The sequence below is a fragment of the Ranitomeya imitator genome, chromosome 2 (assembly GCF_032444005.1).
Source record: "Ranitomeya imitator isolate aRanImi1 chromosome 2, aRanImi1.pri, whole genome shotgun sequence".
Lineage (NCBI taxonomy): Eukaryota > Metazoa > Chordata > Amphibia > Anura > Dendrobatidae > Ranitomeya > Ranitomeya imitator.
The window spans coordinates 495,718,209-495,735,718 of NC_091283.1; the positions used below are offsets into that span (position 1 = coordinate 495,718,209).

Genomic DNA, 17,510 nt, shown 5'->3' on the forward strand with positions numbered 1-17,510 from the left:
TGAAAATAATAAAATCATTATTTACCAAAAAAATAGAGTAAGTCAAAACCACATTGCAAATAAACATTCATTACAAATAAAGAAGCAGGGCGCGTCCGAGGGTGAGTATATACCTAATAAGAATATAATCACCCTCGGACGCGCCCTGCTTCTTTCCGACAGCCTTCCTTCCTAAGAATCAGCCCTTCCGTGGTGTAGAGAGAGGGTTTGTTACACTCCAAGGTGTTCCCCAGGTTGCCTTTCCTGAGCTTCGATCTTCCGGCTCTCGTTTAGTAGTTGTTGGAAAATACGCTGCATTGGGCCTACAAATTGGGTATGGGGTGTAGAGAGATGGTGTGTTCCACTCCAAGGTGTTCCCCAGGTTGCCTTTCCTGAGCTTCGATCTTCCGGCTCTCGTTTAGTAGTTGTTGGAAACTACGCTGCATTAGGCCTACAAATTGGGTATGGGGTGTAGAGAGATGGTGTGTTCCACTGTAGAGAGATGGTGTGTTCCACTCCAAGGTGTTCCCCAGGTTTCCTCGCCAATGCTTCGATCATCATGCTCTCGTTTAGTAGTTGTTGGAAACTACGCTGCATTAGGCCTACAAATTGGGTATGGGGTGTAGAGAGATGGTGTGTTCCACTCCAAGGTGTTCCCCAGGTTTCCTCTCCATTGCTTCGATCTTCATGCTCTCGTTTAGTAGTTGTTGGAAACTACGCTGCATTAGGCCTACAAATTGGGTATGGGGTGTAGAGAGATGGTGTGTTACACTCCAAGGTGTTCCCCAGGTTTCCTCTCCATTGCTTCGATCTTCATGCTCTCGTTTAGTAGTTGTTGGAAACTACGCTGCATTAGGCCTACAAATTGGGTATGGGGTGTAGAGAGATGGTGTGTTACACTCCAAGGTGTTCCCCAGGTTTCCTCTCCATTGCTTCGATCTTCCGGCTCTCGTTTAGTAGTTGTTGGAAACTACGCTGCATTAGGCCTACAAATTGGGTATGGGGTGTAGAGAGATGGTGTGTTACACTCCAAGGTGTTCCCCAGGTTTCCTCTCCATTGCTTCGATCTTCCGGCTCTCGTTTAGTAGTTGTTGGAAACTACGCTGCATTAGGCCTACAAATTGGGTATGGGGTGTAGAGAGATGGTGTGTTACACTCCAAGGTGTTCCCCAGGTTTCCTCTCCATTGCTTCGATCTTCCGGCTCTCGTTTAGTAGTTGTTGGAAACTACGCTGCATTAGGCCTACAAATTGGGTATGGGGTGTAGAGAGATGGTGTGTTCCACTGTAGAGAGATGGTGTGTTCCACTCCAAGGTGTTCCCCAGGTTTCCTCGCCAATGCTTCGATCATCATGCTCTCGTTTAGTAGTTGTTGGAAACTACGCTGCATTAGGCCTACAAATTGGGTATGGGGTGTAGAGAGATGGTGTGTTCCACTCCAAGGTGTTCCCCAGGTTTCCTCGCCAATGCTTCGATCATCATGCTCTCGTTTAGTAGTTGTTGGAAACTACGCTGCATTAGACCTACAAATTGGGTATGGGGTGTAGAGAGATGGTGTGTTCCACTCCAAGGTGTTCTCCAGGTTGCCTTTCCTGAACTTCTATCTTCAGGCTCTCATTAAATTGTGGTTAAACGGAACAACTGCATTTGGCGTACTAGTTGGTTTGGGGCCTACTATCGGTGTCTGCCGCTCCTTGCTGTTCTCCTGGTTTCCTGTCCTGAAATTCCGTTTTCAGGCGCTCGTTAAGTAGTTGTTAATGTTAGACTGCATTTGGCCTACTAGTTGGGTTGGGGCCTACTATCGGTGTCTGCCACTCCTTGCTGTTCTCCTCCACTGAACAAAGCTGTGCCGCCTGTTTACTACTGTTGCCAATTTTGAACTGCATTTCGACTACTTACTGATTTGGGCCTACTCTCTGTGTCAGCCTCTCATTCCAGTTGTCCTCCACTGCAATGCCCCCTGATTAGTCCTGTGTTACCAATTTTGAACTGCATTTAGCCCACTTTATTCTTTGGGCCTATATCTGTGTTTCCTCCTCATCCTGCCCATTGCCCAGCCAGTGATAGATGAGTCTGCTGGTACATTGACCCATAACGCAACATTTCCCGTGCACGCTACACTGCAAGATTGTGACCCTGCTGAAAGTCAGGTCCCCCTTCCCGCATACCATACCACCTTACACGGGGACAAACAGGAAGGTGCAGATGAAAGTGCAGGTTCCTTCATCAGGTGGGGGGAGGAATACTAGTTGGCGACGTCACTGGCACAGGGCCTCTCATGGTACGCAAAAGTGTTGCTGCCGGTGGGAGGCGCCCCCGCCGTGCAAACACACCGCTGTACTTTGAGGGGCCCTGTGCCAGTGCCAATGCCAACGAGTGGGCCCCCCCTGCTTGCTCAGGTTCACAGCACTTGCAAAGTTGAAATACTTACCTCTCCCTGCTCCACTGCCGTGACGTGGTCCAGATTTCCTGGGCCCACTAATTACTTGAACCAGCCCTACCCACCACAACTTTAGCCAAATGACCCCCAATTTCAAATGCCTTCCAATTATTATAAGGTAAATTACGCTTGACAAGCTTCATTAAGAAGAATGGATGGTTTTGACATTAAAATGGGCACTCTAGGTGTTTTCCTAGCCCCCACTCACTGCCGACTATGCTGCCCCATTGACTTGCATTGGGTTTCGTGTTTCGGTCGATCCCGACTTTACGTCATAATCGGCCGATTTCACTCGACCCGACTTTTGAGATAGTCGGGTTTCGCAAAACCCGGCTCGACTCTAAAAAGGTCAAGGTCGCTCAACTCTAGTGTGGCACGTTATATGTGTTCTAATTGTGAATGTCTCATCAGAGCCCAAAAATGTGAATAAGTGATTACGATTTCTCATTGCCTTACACATTTGACATATTTTACAAGGGAAAAAAAACCTTTTTCGGTACAATGCACTTATCTTTACTGATTTATTTCTGAGCACTGCTGGAGCCATGTGATTGGCCAGATTATTCACCTTTCTATAAATAAAGCTAGGTTTTGCTGGAATAAGTTCCCCTATTACTTTGTCTCCCTAAAGACGTGACCAATATTTTTTAACTATTTTCCTTAGTTGCCTACATTCCTGATTATATTAAGTTATGGGGATTTTGAATTCAGATGAAATATCTATCCGTTCTATCCGTTCCACTCTTTTTTGTGGGAGCCATTAATAATGATTCTCCTGGAACTTAGGAGAACTTATTCTAGCAAAATCTAGTTTTGTGTATAGAAACCAGGTAAGCCAGTGTGAGGACAGACGTGAATGGCCGGCTCGCTGTCTGCACTATCTGTGGAGGATCAAGCACAAACCCAGGACAGCTGATACACCTTGGGTGGATTCAGGATAAGCCAAACTATCTCCCACCCCATACAAAGGAAAAACCAAGGAGGTTACGTCAGATCTTGGATTCACAGAAGCAAAAGTAGGCTTCCTTCAGCATTAGTTAATTGTAGCGCATACATAATCTTTTTTTTACTTGATTGGTTTATGTACACACGGTGGCAAAAAGTGAGTTTGTAGGCATTTCTTTTAACAATTTAAGAAAGGTTGCGCTCATGCAAATAATTTAGCATTTCAACAAAGTTAACTTACTTTTGCCTAGTGCATAATATATACACCAATAATCGCTCCACAGATAGCAAAATATTGCCCCCCCAAACAAAGGGCAATAGTGCATAAGCAGCGTACCTTTACACAATTTCTTCCCCCTTCTTCTCCTCTTTTTAAACATGACCAATCTATGGTATGACCGCAAAGACCCACTCACATGCTGTCTCATTCCCAGTATCTATAATATAACGCTGGGAGCGTCACTCTGTCCGAAGCCTCTATAGACTGCGCAAGCGCAAGCGTCGGCGCAGTCTGGGCCTCACAGAGCGACGCTCCCGGGAGATCGCGGTATGCGTAAGCACTGAACGCATACCGCGATCTCCACCGGAGAGTCAGGGACCGCCAGGAGGGAGGGTAAGTATACTCACCTTTCCTGGTTCCAGCGCTGCTTGCGGCTCCGTCTCCCGGCTCCTCTGCTCCCGGCTCCGGAGGGCGCGGACTGCGCAGGCGCCGATTCCTGCTGCCGGAATTGGCGCCTGCGCAGTCCGCGCTTTCCGGCGCCATTTTCTTGAAGACACACTCCGGCTCCACTGCAGGTGTGTCTTCAAGAAAATGGCGCCGGAAAGCGCGGACTGCGCAGGCGCCGATTCCTGCTGCCGGAATCGGCGCCTGCGCAGTCCCCGCTTTTTGGCGCCATTTTCTTGAAGACATACCTGCAGTGGAGCCGGACGATAGGTGAGTATGGTATTTTTTTTTTTTTTATATGGCAGCAGCATTCGGGGGCATACACACTGGAGCGGGGGGCATATAATACAATGGTGGCGCAGGATGGCAGCAGCACATGACAGAACGGGCGCAGGATGGCCGCAGCACATGACAGAACGGGCGCAGGATGGCCGCAGCACATGACAGAACGGGCGCAGGATGGCAGCAGCACATGACAGAACGGGCGCAGGATGGCCGCAGCACATGACAGAACGGGCGCAGGATGGGAGCAGCACATGACAGAACGGGCGCAGGATGGCCGCAGCACAAGACAGAACGGGCGCAGGATGGCCGCAGCACATGACAGAACGGGCGCAGGATGGCAGCAGCACATGACAGAACGGGCGCAGGATGGCCGCAGCACATGACAGAACGGGCGCAGGATGGCAGCAGCACATGACAGAACGGGCGCAGGATGGCAGCAGCACATGTCAGAACGGGCGCAGGATGGCCGCAGCACATGACAGAACGGGCGCAGGATGGCAGCAGCACATGACAGAACGGGCGCAGGATGGCAGCAGCACATGTCAGAACGGGCGCAGGATGGCCGCAGCACATGACAGAACGGGCGCAGGATGGCAGCAGCACATGACAGAATGGGCGCAGGATGGCCGCAACACATGACAGAACGGGCGCAGGATGGCAGCAGCACATGTCAGAACGGGCGCAGGATGGCCGCAGCACATGACAGAACGGGCGCAGGATGGCAGCAGCACATGACAGAACGGGCGCAGGATGGCCGCAGCACATGACAGAACGGGCGCAGGATGGCAGCAGCACATGACAGAACGGGCGAAGGATGGCAGCAGCACATGACAGAACGGGCGAAGGATGGCAGCAGCACATGACAGAACGGGCGCAGGATGGCAGCAGCACATGACAGAACGGGCGCAGGATGGCAGCTGCACATGACAGAACGGGCGCAGGATGGGAGCAGCACATGACAGAACGGGCGCAGGATGGCAGCAGCACATGACAGAACGGGCGCAGGATGGCAGCAGCACATGACAGAACGGGCGCAGGATGGCAGCAGCACATGACAGAACGGGCGCAGGATGGCAGCAGCACATGACAGAACGGGCGCAGGATGGCAGCAGCACATGACAGAACGGGCGCAGGATGGCAGCAGCACATGACAGAACGGGCGCAGGATGGCAGCAGCACATGACAGAACGGGCGCAGGATGGCAGCAGCACATGACAGAACGGGCGCAGGATGGCAGCAGCAAATGACAGAACGGGGACGCAGGATGGGAGCAGCAAATGACAGAACGGGCGCAGGATGGGAGCAGCAAATGACAGGATGGGAGCAGCAAATGACAGAATGGAGGCGCAGGATGGGAGCAGCACATGACAGAACGGGGGCGCAGGATGGGAGCAGCACATGACAGAACGGGGGCGCAGGATGGGAGCAGCACATGACAGGATGGGGGCGCAGGATGGAGCAGCACATACCAGGATGGAGACCATATACCAATATAAATGCTCGCCACCCAGGCGTAGAACGGGTTCAATAGCTAGTCTATAATATAACGGTGGGAGCGTCACTCTGTCCGAAGCCTTTATAGACTGCGCAAGCGCGACGCACCGCACCTGCGCAGTCTGGACCAGAGTGACGCTGCCGAATTTACTTATCCCCCCCTCCATAATATACCGGCCATGGGGGCTCCACACACCCGCGTATCCCCCATAATATAGCGGACATGGGGGCTCCACACATCCCTGCATCCCCCCCTAATATACCGGCCATGGAGGCTCCGTGTTCTGCAGCTGCGGTCAGGGTAGCTGCAGAACCCAGCGGAGCTCCAGGACCTTCCATGATGTCACCACAGGCATGTGACCAGTGATGCGAGTGGGCGGAGTCAGCCCTCGCTGTGCTGGCTGCAGGGGTGCTGTATCTATTATAGCCAGCGCCGCACTCAGGCAGTAAGTACAGCCGCCCCAGCACAGCCACAGCCACCCCCAGCACAGCCGCCCCAGCACAGCCACAGCCACCCCCAGCACAGCCGCCCCCGCACAGCCACAGCCACCCCCAGCACAGCTGCCCCAGTACAGCCACAGCCACCCCCAGCACAGCCGCCCCAGCACAGCCACAGCCACCCCCAGCACAGCCGCCCCAGCAAAGCCACAGCCACCCCCAGTACAGCCGCCCCCAGCCACAGCCGCCCCCAGCCACACACAGCCGCTCCCAGCCACAGCCACGCACAGCTGCCCCCAGCACAGCCACGCACAGCCGCCCCCAGCACAGCCACAGCCACGCACAGCCGGCCCCAGCACAGCCACGCACAGCCGCCCCCAGCACAGCCACCCCCAGCACAGCCGCCCCAGCACAGCCACCCCCAGCACAGCCGCCCCCAGCACAGCCACAGCCACACACAGCCGCCCCCAACCACAGCCACGCACAGCCGCCCCCTGCCAAAGCCACGCACAGCCGCCCCCAGCACAGCCACAGCCACGCACAGCCGCCCCCAGCACAGCCACGCACAGCCGCCCCCAGCACAGCCACGCACAGCCGCCCCCAGCACAGCCACCCCCAGCACAGCCGCCCCAGCACAGCCACCCCCAGCACAGCCGCCCCCAGCACAGCCACAGCCACACACAGCCGCCCCCAGCACAGCCATGCACAGCCGCCCCCAGCACAGCCACAGCCACGCACAGCCGCCCCCAGCACAGCCACAGCCACGCACAGCCGCCCCCAGCACAGCCACGCACAGCCGCCCCCAGCACAGCCACGCACAGCCGCCCCCCAGCACAGCCACGCACAGCTGCCCCCAGCACAGCCACAGCAACGCACAGCCGCCCCCAGCACAGCCACGCACAGCTGCCCCAGCACAGCCACGCACAGCTGCCCCCAGCACAGCCACGCACAACCGCCCCCAGCACAGCCACGCACAGCCGCCCCCAGCACAGCCACGCACAGCCACCTCCAGCACAGCCACGCACAGCCGCCCCAGCACAGCCACAGCCACCCCCAGCACAGCCGCCCCCAGCAAAGCCACATACGGCCGCCCCCAGCCACAGCCACGCACAGCCGCCCCCAGCACAGCCACGCACAGCCACCCCCAGCACAGCCACACACAGCCGCCCCCAGCACAGCCACGCACAGCTGCCCCCAGCACAGCCACGCACAGCTGCCCCCGGCACAGCCACGCACAGCCGCCCCCTGCACAGCCACGCACAGCTGCCCCCAGCACAGTCACACACAGCTGCCCCCAGCACAGCCGCCCCCAGCACAGCCACGCACAGCCGCCCCCAGCACAGCCGCCCCCAGCACAGCCATGCACAGCCGCCCCCAGCACAGCCACGCACAGCTGCCCCCAGCACAGCCACGCACAGCCGCCCCCAGCACAGCCACGCACAGCCACCCCCAGCACAGCCGCCCTCAGCACAGCCACGCACAGCCGCCCCAGCACAGCCACGCACAGCCGCCCCCAGCACAGCCACGTACAGCCGCCCCCAGCACAGCCACGCACAGCTGCCCCCAGCACAGCCACGCACAGCTGCCCCCAGCACAGCCGCCCCAGCACAGCCACAGCCACGCACAGCTGCCCCCAGCACAGCAACGCACAGCCTCCCCCAGCACTGCACAGCCACCCCCAGCACAGCCACAGCCACGCACTGCTGCCCCCAGCACAGCCACACACAGCCACCCCCAGCACAGCCGCCCCCAGAACAGCCACGCACAGCCGCCCCCAGCACAGCCACGCACAGCCACGCACAGCTGCCCCCAGCACAGCCACGCACAGCCACCCCAGCACAGCCACCCCCAGCACAGCCACGCACAGCCGCCCCCAGCACAGCCACGCACAGCTGCCTGTTGTGAATTCTGTTGTCAAGCTCCCTCCTGTGGTTATGAATGGTACTTCGGCTGGTTCTGTCCATGGGCTTCCTCTGGTGGTTGTGAGTGGGGCTGCGGCTTCTGAGTTTCCTTCCACAGGTGACGAGGTTAATTTGTTAGCTGGCTGCTCTATTTAACTCCACTTAGATCATTGCTCCATGCCACCTGTCAATGTTCTAGTATTGGTCTAGTTCGCTCCTGGATTGTTCTGGTTACCTGTCTTCTCCAGCAGAAGCTAAGTTCCTGCTTTATTTTCTCTTGTTTGCTATTTTTTGTCCAGCTTGCTATTTTGATTTTTGTCTTGCTTGCTGGAAGCTCTGGGATGCAGAGGGGCGCCTCCGCACTGTGAGTCAGTGCGGAGGGTCTTTTTGCGCTCTCTGCGTGGTTTTTTGTAGTTTTGTGCTGACCGCAAAGTTACCTTTCCTATCCTCTGTCTGTTCAGTAAGTCGGGCCTCTCTTTGCTAAAATCTATTTCATCTCTGTGTTTGTGATTTTCATCTTTACTCACAGTCATTATATGTGGAGGGCTGCTTTTTCCTTTGGGGAATTTCTCTGAGGCTAGGTAGGCTTTATTTTTCTATCTTTAGGGCTAGCTAGTTCTTAGGCTGTGACGAGTTGCATAGGGAGCGTTAGGAGCAATCCACGGCTATTTCTAGTGTGTGTGATAGGATTAGGGATTGAGGTCAGCAGAGTTCCCACGTCCCAGAGCTTCTCCTGTATTATTGTAACTATCAGGTCTTTCCGTGTGCACTTAACCACCAGGTCCATTATTGTCCTAACCACCAGGTCATAACAGTACAGGTGGCCCAAAGTATTAATGCATCTCAATAGAGGGATAAGAGAAGTTCTGAGACCATTTTTTTTTCTTTGCAGTGTGTTTTGTCTCTCTTTTCCCCTTTACCTCTGGGTGGTTCAGGATACAGGTGTAGATATGGACATTCAAGGTCTGTCCCCTTGGATAGATAATCTCACTGCAAGTGTACAAAACATTCAAGATTTTGTGGTTCAGAATCTGATGTCAGAGCCTAGGATTCCTATTTCTGATTTGTTTTTTGGGGATAGATCTAAGTTTCTGAATTTCAAAAATAATTGTAAATTGTTTCTTGCTTTGAAACCTCGCTCCTCAGGTGACCCTGTTCAACAAGTGAAAATCATTATTTCTTTGTTGCGTGGCGACCCTCAAGACTGGGCATTTTCCCTTGCACCAGGAGATCCGGCATTGCGTGATGTTGATGCGTTTTTTCTGGCGCTTGGATTGCTTTATGATGAACCAAATTCAGTGGATCAGGCAGAGAAAATCTTGCTGGATCTGTGTCAGGGTCAGGATGAGGTAGAGATATATTGTTAGAAGTTTAGGAAGTGGTCTGTACTCACTCAGTGGAATGAGTGCGCCCTAGCGGCAATTTTCAGAAAGGGTCTCTCTGAAGCCCTTAACCCCTTCCCGACCCATGACGCCACGTAGGCGTCATGAAAGTCGGTGCCAATCCGACCCTGCAGATCGGGTGAAAGGGTTAACTCCCATTTCACCCGATCTGCAGGGACAGGAGGAGTGGTAGTTTAGCCCAGGGGGGCTACGATCGCTCTGATTGGCTGTTGAAAGTGAAACTGCCAATCAGAGCGATTTGTAATATTTCACCTATTATAACGGGTGAAATATTACAATCCAGCCATGGCCGATGCTGCAATATCATCGGCCATGGCTGGAAATAGTAATGTGCCCCCACCCCACCCGGTACACTGCCCCGCTCCCCTAAGTCCTGTGCTCCGCTCCCCCCGTGCTCTTTTCCGCTCACCCCCATGCTCCAATCACCCCCCGTGCTCCGTTCCACCCCCCCGTGCTCCGTTCCACCCCCCGTGCTCCGTTCCACCCCCCCGTGCTCCGCTCCACCCCTCCCGCATTCCGATCCACCCCCCCATGCTCCGCTCCCTCCCCGTGCTCTCCCCCCACCCCATCATACTTACCGATCCTGCCGGGGTCCGTCCGTCTTCTCCCTGGGCGCCGCCATCTTCCAAAATGGCGGGCGCATGCGCAGTGCGCCCGCCGAATCTGCCGGCCGGCAGATTCGTTCAAAGTGCATTTTGATCACTGAGATATAATCTATCCCAGTGATCAAAATAAAAAAATGATAAATGACCCCCCCCCCCCCTTTGTCACCCCCATAGGTAGGGACAATAAAAAAATAAAGAATTTTTTTTTTCCACTAATGTTAGAATAGGGTTAGGGGTAGGGTTAGGGTTAGGGGTAGGGTTAGGGCTAGGGTTAGGGTTAGGGCTAGGGGTAGGGTTAGGGGTAGGGGTAGGGTTAGGGCTAGGGTTAGGGGTAGGGGTAGGGTTAGGGCTAGGGTTAGGGTTAGAGCTAGGGTTAGGGCTAGGGTTAGGGTTTTGGTATGTGCACACGTATTCTGGTCCTCTGCGGATTTTTCTGCTGCGGATTTGATAAATCCGCAGTGCTAAACCTCTGCGGATTTATGGCGGATTTACCATGTTTTTTCTGCGCATTTCACTGCGGTTTTACAACTGCGGTTTTCTATTTGAGCAGTTGCAAAACCGCTGCGGAATCCACAGAAAGAAGAGACATGCTGCGGAATGTAAACCGCTGTGTTTCCGTGCAGTTTTTCTGCAGCATGTGTACAGCGATTTTTGTTTCCCATAGGTTTACATTGAACTGTAAACTCATGGGAAACTGCTGCGGATCCGCAGCGTTTTCCGCAGCGTGTGCACATACCTTTAGAATTAGGCTATGTGCACACGGTGCGGATTTGGCTGCGGATCCTCAGCGGATTGGCCGCTGCGGATTCGCAGCAGTGTTCCATCAGGTTTACAGTACCAAGTAAACCTATGGAAAACCAAATCCGCTGTGCCCATGGTGCGGAAAATACCGTGCGGAATCCGCAGATGAAATCCGCACAAAAAACACTGGAAATCCGTGGAAAATCCGCAGGTAAAACGCAGTGCCTTTTACCCACGGATTTTTCAAAAATGATGCTGAAAATTCTCACACGAATCCGCAACGTGGGCACATAGCCTTAGGGTTAGGGTTGGAATTAGGGTTGTGGTTAGGGTTGTGATTAGGGTTATGGCTACAGTTGGGATTAGAGTTAGGGGTGTGTTGGGGTTAGTGTTGGAGGTAGAATTGAGGGGTTTCCACTGTTTAGGCACATCAGGGGTCTCCAAACGCAACATGGCGCCACCATTGATTCCAGCCAATCTTGTATTCAAAAAGTCAAATGGTGCTCCCTCTATTCCAAGCCCCGACGTGTGCCCAAACAGTGGTTTACCCCCACATATGGGGTACCAGCATACTCAGGATAAACTGCGCAACAATACTGGGGTCCAATTTCTCCTGTTACCCTTGTGAAAATAAAAAAATGCTTGCTAAAACATCATTTTTGAGGAAAGAAAAATTATTTTTTATTTTCACGGCTCTGCGTTGTAAACGTCTGTGAAGCACTTGGGGGTTCAAAGTGCTCACCACATATCTAGATAAGTTCCTTGGGGGGTCTAGTTTCTAAAATGGGGTCACTTGTGGGGGGTTTCTACTGTTTAGGCACACCAGGGGCTCTGCAAACGCAACGTGACGCCCGCAGACCATTCCATCAAAGTCTGCATTTCAAAAGTCACTACTTCCCTTCTGAGCCCCGATGTGTGCCCAAACAGTGGTTTACCCCCACACATGGGGTATCAGCGTACTCAGGAGAAACTGGACAACAACTTTTAGGGTCCAATTTCTCCTGTAACCCTTGGGAAAATAAAAAATTCTGGGCTAAATTATTATTTTTGAGGAAAGAAAACGTATTTATTATTTTCACGGCTCTGCGTTGTAAACTTCTGTGAAGCACTTGGGGGTTCAAAGTGCTCACCACACATCTAGATAAGTTCTTTTCGGGGTCTAGTTTCCAAAATGGGGTCACTTGTTGGGGGTTTCTACTGTTTAGCAACATCAGGAGCTCTGCAAACGCAACGTGACGCCCGCAGAGCTTTCCATCAAAGTCTGCATTTCAAAACGTCAATACTTCACTTCCGAGCCCCGGCGTGTGCTTAAACAGTGGTTTACCCCCACACATGGGGTATCAGCGTACTCAGGAGAAACTGGACAACAACTTTTGTGGTGAAATTTCTCCTGTTACCCTTGAGAAAATAAAAAATTGCAGGCTAAAAGATCATTTTTGAGAAAATAATTTTTATTTTCTATTTTCATGGCTCTGCGTTATAAACTTCTGTGAAGCACTTAGGGGTTCAAATTCCTCACCACACATCTATATAAGTTCCTTTCGGGGTCTAGTTTCCAAAATGGGGTCACTTGTGGGGGGTTTCTACTGTTTAGCCACATCAGGGGCTCTGCAAACGCAACGTGACGCCCACAGAGCATTCCATCAAAGTCTGCATTTCAAAACATCACTACTTCACTTCCGAGCCCCGGCATGTGCCCAAACAGTGGTTTACCCCCACATATGGGGTATCAGCGTACTCAGGAGAAACTGTACAACAACTTTTGTGGTCAAATTTCTCCTGTTACCCTTGGGAAAATAAAAAATTGCAGGCTAAAATATCATTTTTGAGAAAATAATTTTTTTTTTTCATGGCTCTGCGTTATAAACTTCTGTGAAGCACTTGGGGGTTCAAAGTCCTCACCACACATCTAGATTAGTTCCTTTGGGGGTCTAGTTTCCAAAATGGGGTCATTTGTGGGGGATCTCTAATGTTTAGGCATACAGGGGCTCTCCAAACGTGACATGGTGTCCGCTAATGATTGGAGCTAATTTTCCATTTAAAAAGCCAAATGGCGTGCCTTCCCTTCCGAGCCCTGCCGTGTGCCCAAACAGTGGTTTACCCCCACATATGGGGTATCAGCATACTCAGGACCAACTGGACAAGAACATTTTGGGTCCAATTTCTCCTATTACCCTTGGCAAAATAGGAAATTCCAGGCTAAAAAATCATTTTTGAGGAAAGAAAAATTATTTTTTATATTCATGGCTCTGCGTTATAAACTTCTGTGAAGCACCTGGGGGTTTAAAGTGCTCAATATGCATCTAGATAAGTTCCTTGGGGGGTCTAGTTTCCAAAATGGGGTCACTTGTGGGGGAGCTCCAATGTTTAGGCACACAGGGGCTCTCCAAACGCGACATGGTGTCCGCTAACAATTGGAGCTAATTTTCCATTCAAAAAGTCAAATGGCGCGCCTTCCCTTCCGAGCCCTGCCGTGTGCCCAAACAGTGGTTTACCCCCACATATGAGGTATCGGCGTACTCGGGAGAAATTGCCCAACAAATTTTATGATCCATTTTATCCTATTGCCCATGTGAAAATGAAAAAATTGAGGCGAAAAGAATTTTTTTGTGAAAAAAAAGTACTTTTTCATTTTTACAGATCAATTTGTGAAGCACCTGGGGGTTTAAAGTGCTCACTAGGCATCTAGATAAGTTCCTTGTGGGGTCTAGTTTCCAAAATGGGGTCACTTGTGGGGGAGCTCCAATGTTTAGGCACACAGGGGCTCTCCAAACGCGACATGGTGTCCGCTAACGATGGAGATAATTTTTAATTCAAAAAGTCAAATGGCGCTCCTTCCCTTCCGAGCCTTACCATGTGCCCAAACAGTGGTTTACCCCCACATGTGAGGTATTGGTGTACTCAGGAGAAATTGCCCAACAAATTTTAGGATCCATTTTATCCTGTTGCCCATGTGAAAATGAAAAAATTGAGGCTAAAAGAATTTTTTTGTGAAAAAAAAGTACTTTTTCATTTTTACGGATCAATTTGTGAAGCATCTGGGGGTTCAAAGTGCTCACTATGCATCTAGATAAGTTCCTTGGGGCGTCTAGTTTCCAAAATGGGGTCCCTTGTGGGGGAGCTCAAATTTTTAGGCACACGGGGGCTCTCCAAACGTGACATGGTGTCCGCTAAAGAGTGGAGCCAATTTTTCATTTAAAAAGTCAAATGGCGCTCCTTCCCTTCCAAGCCCTGCCGTGCGCCCAAACAGTGGTTTACCCCAACATATGAGGTATCAGCGTACTCAGGACAAATTGGACAACAACTTTCGTGGTTCAGTTTCTCCTTTTACCATTGGGAAAATAAAAAAATTGTTGCTAAAAGATAATTTTTGTGACTAAAAAGTTAAATGTTCATTTTTTCGTTCCATGTTGCTTCTGCTGCTGTGAAGTACCTGAAGGGTTAATAAACTTCTTGAATGTGGTTTTGAGTACCTTGAGGGGTGCATTTTTTAGAATGGTGTCACTTTTGGGTATTTTAGCCATATAGACCCCTCAAACTGACTTCAAATGTGAGGTGGTCCTTAAAAAAATGGTTTTGTAAATTTCGTTGTAAAAATGAGAAATCGCTGGTCAAATTTTAACCCTTATAACTTCCTAGCAAAAAAAAATGTTGTTTCCAAAATTGTGCTGATGTAAAGTATACATGTGGGAAATGTTATTTATTAACTATTTTGTGTCACATAACTCTCTGGTTTAACAGAATAAAAATTCAAAATGTGAAAATTGCGAAATTTTCAAAATTTTCGCCAAATTTCCGTTTTTATCACAAATAAACGCAGAATTTATTGACCTAAATTTACCACTAACATGAAGCCCAATATGTCACGAAAAAACAATCTCAGAACCGCTAGGATCCGTTGAAGCGTTCCTGAGTTATTACCTCATAAAGGGACACTGGTCAGAATTGCAAAAAACGGCAAGGTCTTTAAGGTCAAAATAGGCTGGGTCATGAAGGGGTTAAGGATGTCATGGTGGGATTTCCCATGCCTGCTGGTCTGAATGAGTCTATGTCTTTGGCCATTCAGATCGATCGACGCTTGCGTGAGCGTAAAGCAGTGCACCATTTGGCGGTATTATCTGAGCATAGACCTGAGCCTATGCAATGTGATAGGACTTTGACGAGAGCTGAACGGCAAGAACACAGACGTCGGAATGGGCTGTGTTTTTACTGTGGTGATTCCACTCATGCTATCTCCGATTGTCCTAAGCGCACTAAGCGGTTCGCTAGGTCTGCCACCATTGGTACGGTACAGTCGAAATTTCTTTTGTCCATTACTCTGATTTGCTCTTTGTCATCCTATTCTGTTATGTCATTTGTGGATTCAGGCGCTGCCCTGAATTTGATGGACTTGGAGTTTGCTAGGTGCTGTGGTTTTTTCTTGGAGCCCTTGCAGTATCCTATTCCATTGAGAGGAATTGATGCTACGCCTTTGGCCAAGAATAAGCCTCAGTACTGGACCAAATTGACCATGTGCATGGCTCCTGCACATCAGGAGGATATTCGCTTTTTGGTGTTGCATAATCTGCATGATGTGGTCGTTTTGGGGTTGCCATGGCTACAGGTCCATAATCCAGTATTGAATTGGAAATCTATGTCTGTGTCCAGCTGGGGTTGTCAGGGAGTACATGGTGATGTTCCATTTTTGTCAATTTCGTCGTCCACTCCTTCTGAAGTCCCGGAGTTTTTGTCGGATTACCGGGATGTATTTGATGAGCCCAAATCCAGTGCCCTACCTCCTCATAGGGATTGCGATTGTGCTATTAATTTGATTCCTGGTAGTAAGTTTCCTAAGGGCCGACTGTTCAATTTATCTGTGCCAGAACACGCCGCTATGCGGAGTTATATAAAGGAATCCTTGGAGAAAGGTCATATTCGCCCGTCGTCATCACCGTTAGGAGCAGGGTTCTTTTTTGTGGCCAAGAAGGATGGTTCTTTGAGACCTTGTATTGATTATCGCCTTCTTAATAAAATTACAGTCAGGTTTCAGTATCCTTTGCCGCTGCTGTCTGATTTGTTTGCTCGTATTAAAGGGGCTAGTTGGTTCACCAAGATAGATCTTCGAGGGGCGTATAATCTTGTGCGTATTAAACAGGGCGATGAATGGAAAACAGCATTTAATACGCCCGAGGGCCATTTCGAGTACCTGGTTATGCCATTCGGGCTTTCCAATGCTCCATCAGTATTTCAGTCCTTTATGCATGACATCTTCCGAGAGTACCTGGATAAATTCCTGATTGTATATTTGGATGATATTTTGGTCTTTTCGGATGATTGGGAGTCTCACGTGAAGCAGGTCAGAATGGTGTTCCAGGTCCTTCGTGCAAATTCTTTGTTTGTGAAGGGTTCAAAGTGTCTCTTTGGAGTTCAGAAGGTTTCATTTTTGGGTTTCATTTTTTCCCCTTCCACTATCGAAATGGACCCTGTTGTGAATTCTGTGGCAGAGCTCCCTCCTGTGGTCACAAGTGGTACTTCGGCTGGTTCTCTCTGTGAGCTTCCGTTGGTGGAGGAAAGTGGTACTGCGGCTTCTGAGTTTCCTTCCTCAGGTGATGTGGTGAAGTCGTTAGGTGCTGCTCTATTTGACTCCACCTAGTGCTTTGATCCTGGCCTCCAGTCAATGTTCTAGTATTGGACCGGTTTCCTCCTGGATCGTTCCTGTGGCCTGCTGCTCTGCATAGCTAAGTTCCTCTTTGCTATTTTGTTGCTGTTTTTTTCTGTCCAGCTTGTCAATTTGTTTTTTAATGCTTGCTGGAAGCTCTGGGACGCAGAGGGTGTACCTCCGTGCTGTTAGTTCGGTACGGAGGGTCTTTTTGCCCCCTTTGCGTGGTTTTTGTAGGGTTTTGTGTTGACCGCAAAGTTACCTTTCCTATCCTCGCTCTGTTCAGAAAGTTGGGCCTCACTTTGCTATATCTATTTCATCTCTACGTTTGTCTTTTCATCTTAACTCACAGTCATTATATGTGGGGGCTGCCTTTTCCTTTGGGGTATTTCTCTGAGGCAAGGTAGGCTTATTTTCTATCTTCAGGCTAGCTAGTTTCTCAGGCCGTGCCGAGTTGCATAGGGAGCGTTAGGCGCAATCCACGGCTGCCTTTAGTGTGGTTTGGAGAGGATTAGGGATTGCGGTCAACAGAGTTCCCACGTCTCAGAGCTCGTTCTTGTTTTTTGGGTTATTGCCAGGTCACTGTATGTGCGCTGACCTCTATGTTCATTGTGGTACTGAATTACCTTTCATAACAGTACTGGAGGCCTAAAGTACTAATGATTCTCAATAGAGGGAAAAAAGAAGTTCTGAGACCATTTTTTTTTCTTTGCACTGTGTTTTGCCTTTTTTTTCCCCTAGACATTTGGGTGGTTCAGGACACAGGTGTAGCAATGGACATTAAAGGTCTGTCTTCATGTGTGGATCAGCTCACGGTAAGAGTACAAAGTATTCAAGACTTTGTGGTTCAGAATTCTATGTTAGAACCGAGAATCCCTATTCCTGATTTGTTTTTTGGAGATAGAACTAAATTTCTGAGTTTCAAAAATAATTGTAAACTATTTCTGGCTTTGAAACCTCGCTCCTCTGGTGACCCAGT

General features: G+C 50.5%; 1 protein-coding gene across 2 annotated transcripts in view; it reads left to right on the plus strand.

Annotated features, from left to right (window-relative positions):
- LOC138664643 (NXPE family member 4-like) overlaps window positions 1–17,510 on the plus strand; it is a 182,429-nt gene that overhangs the window by 17,679 nt on the left and 147,240 nt on the right. The window lies entirely within an intron of this gene.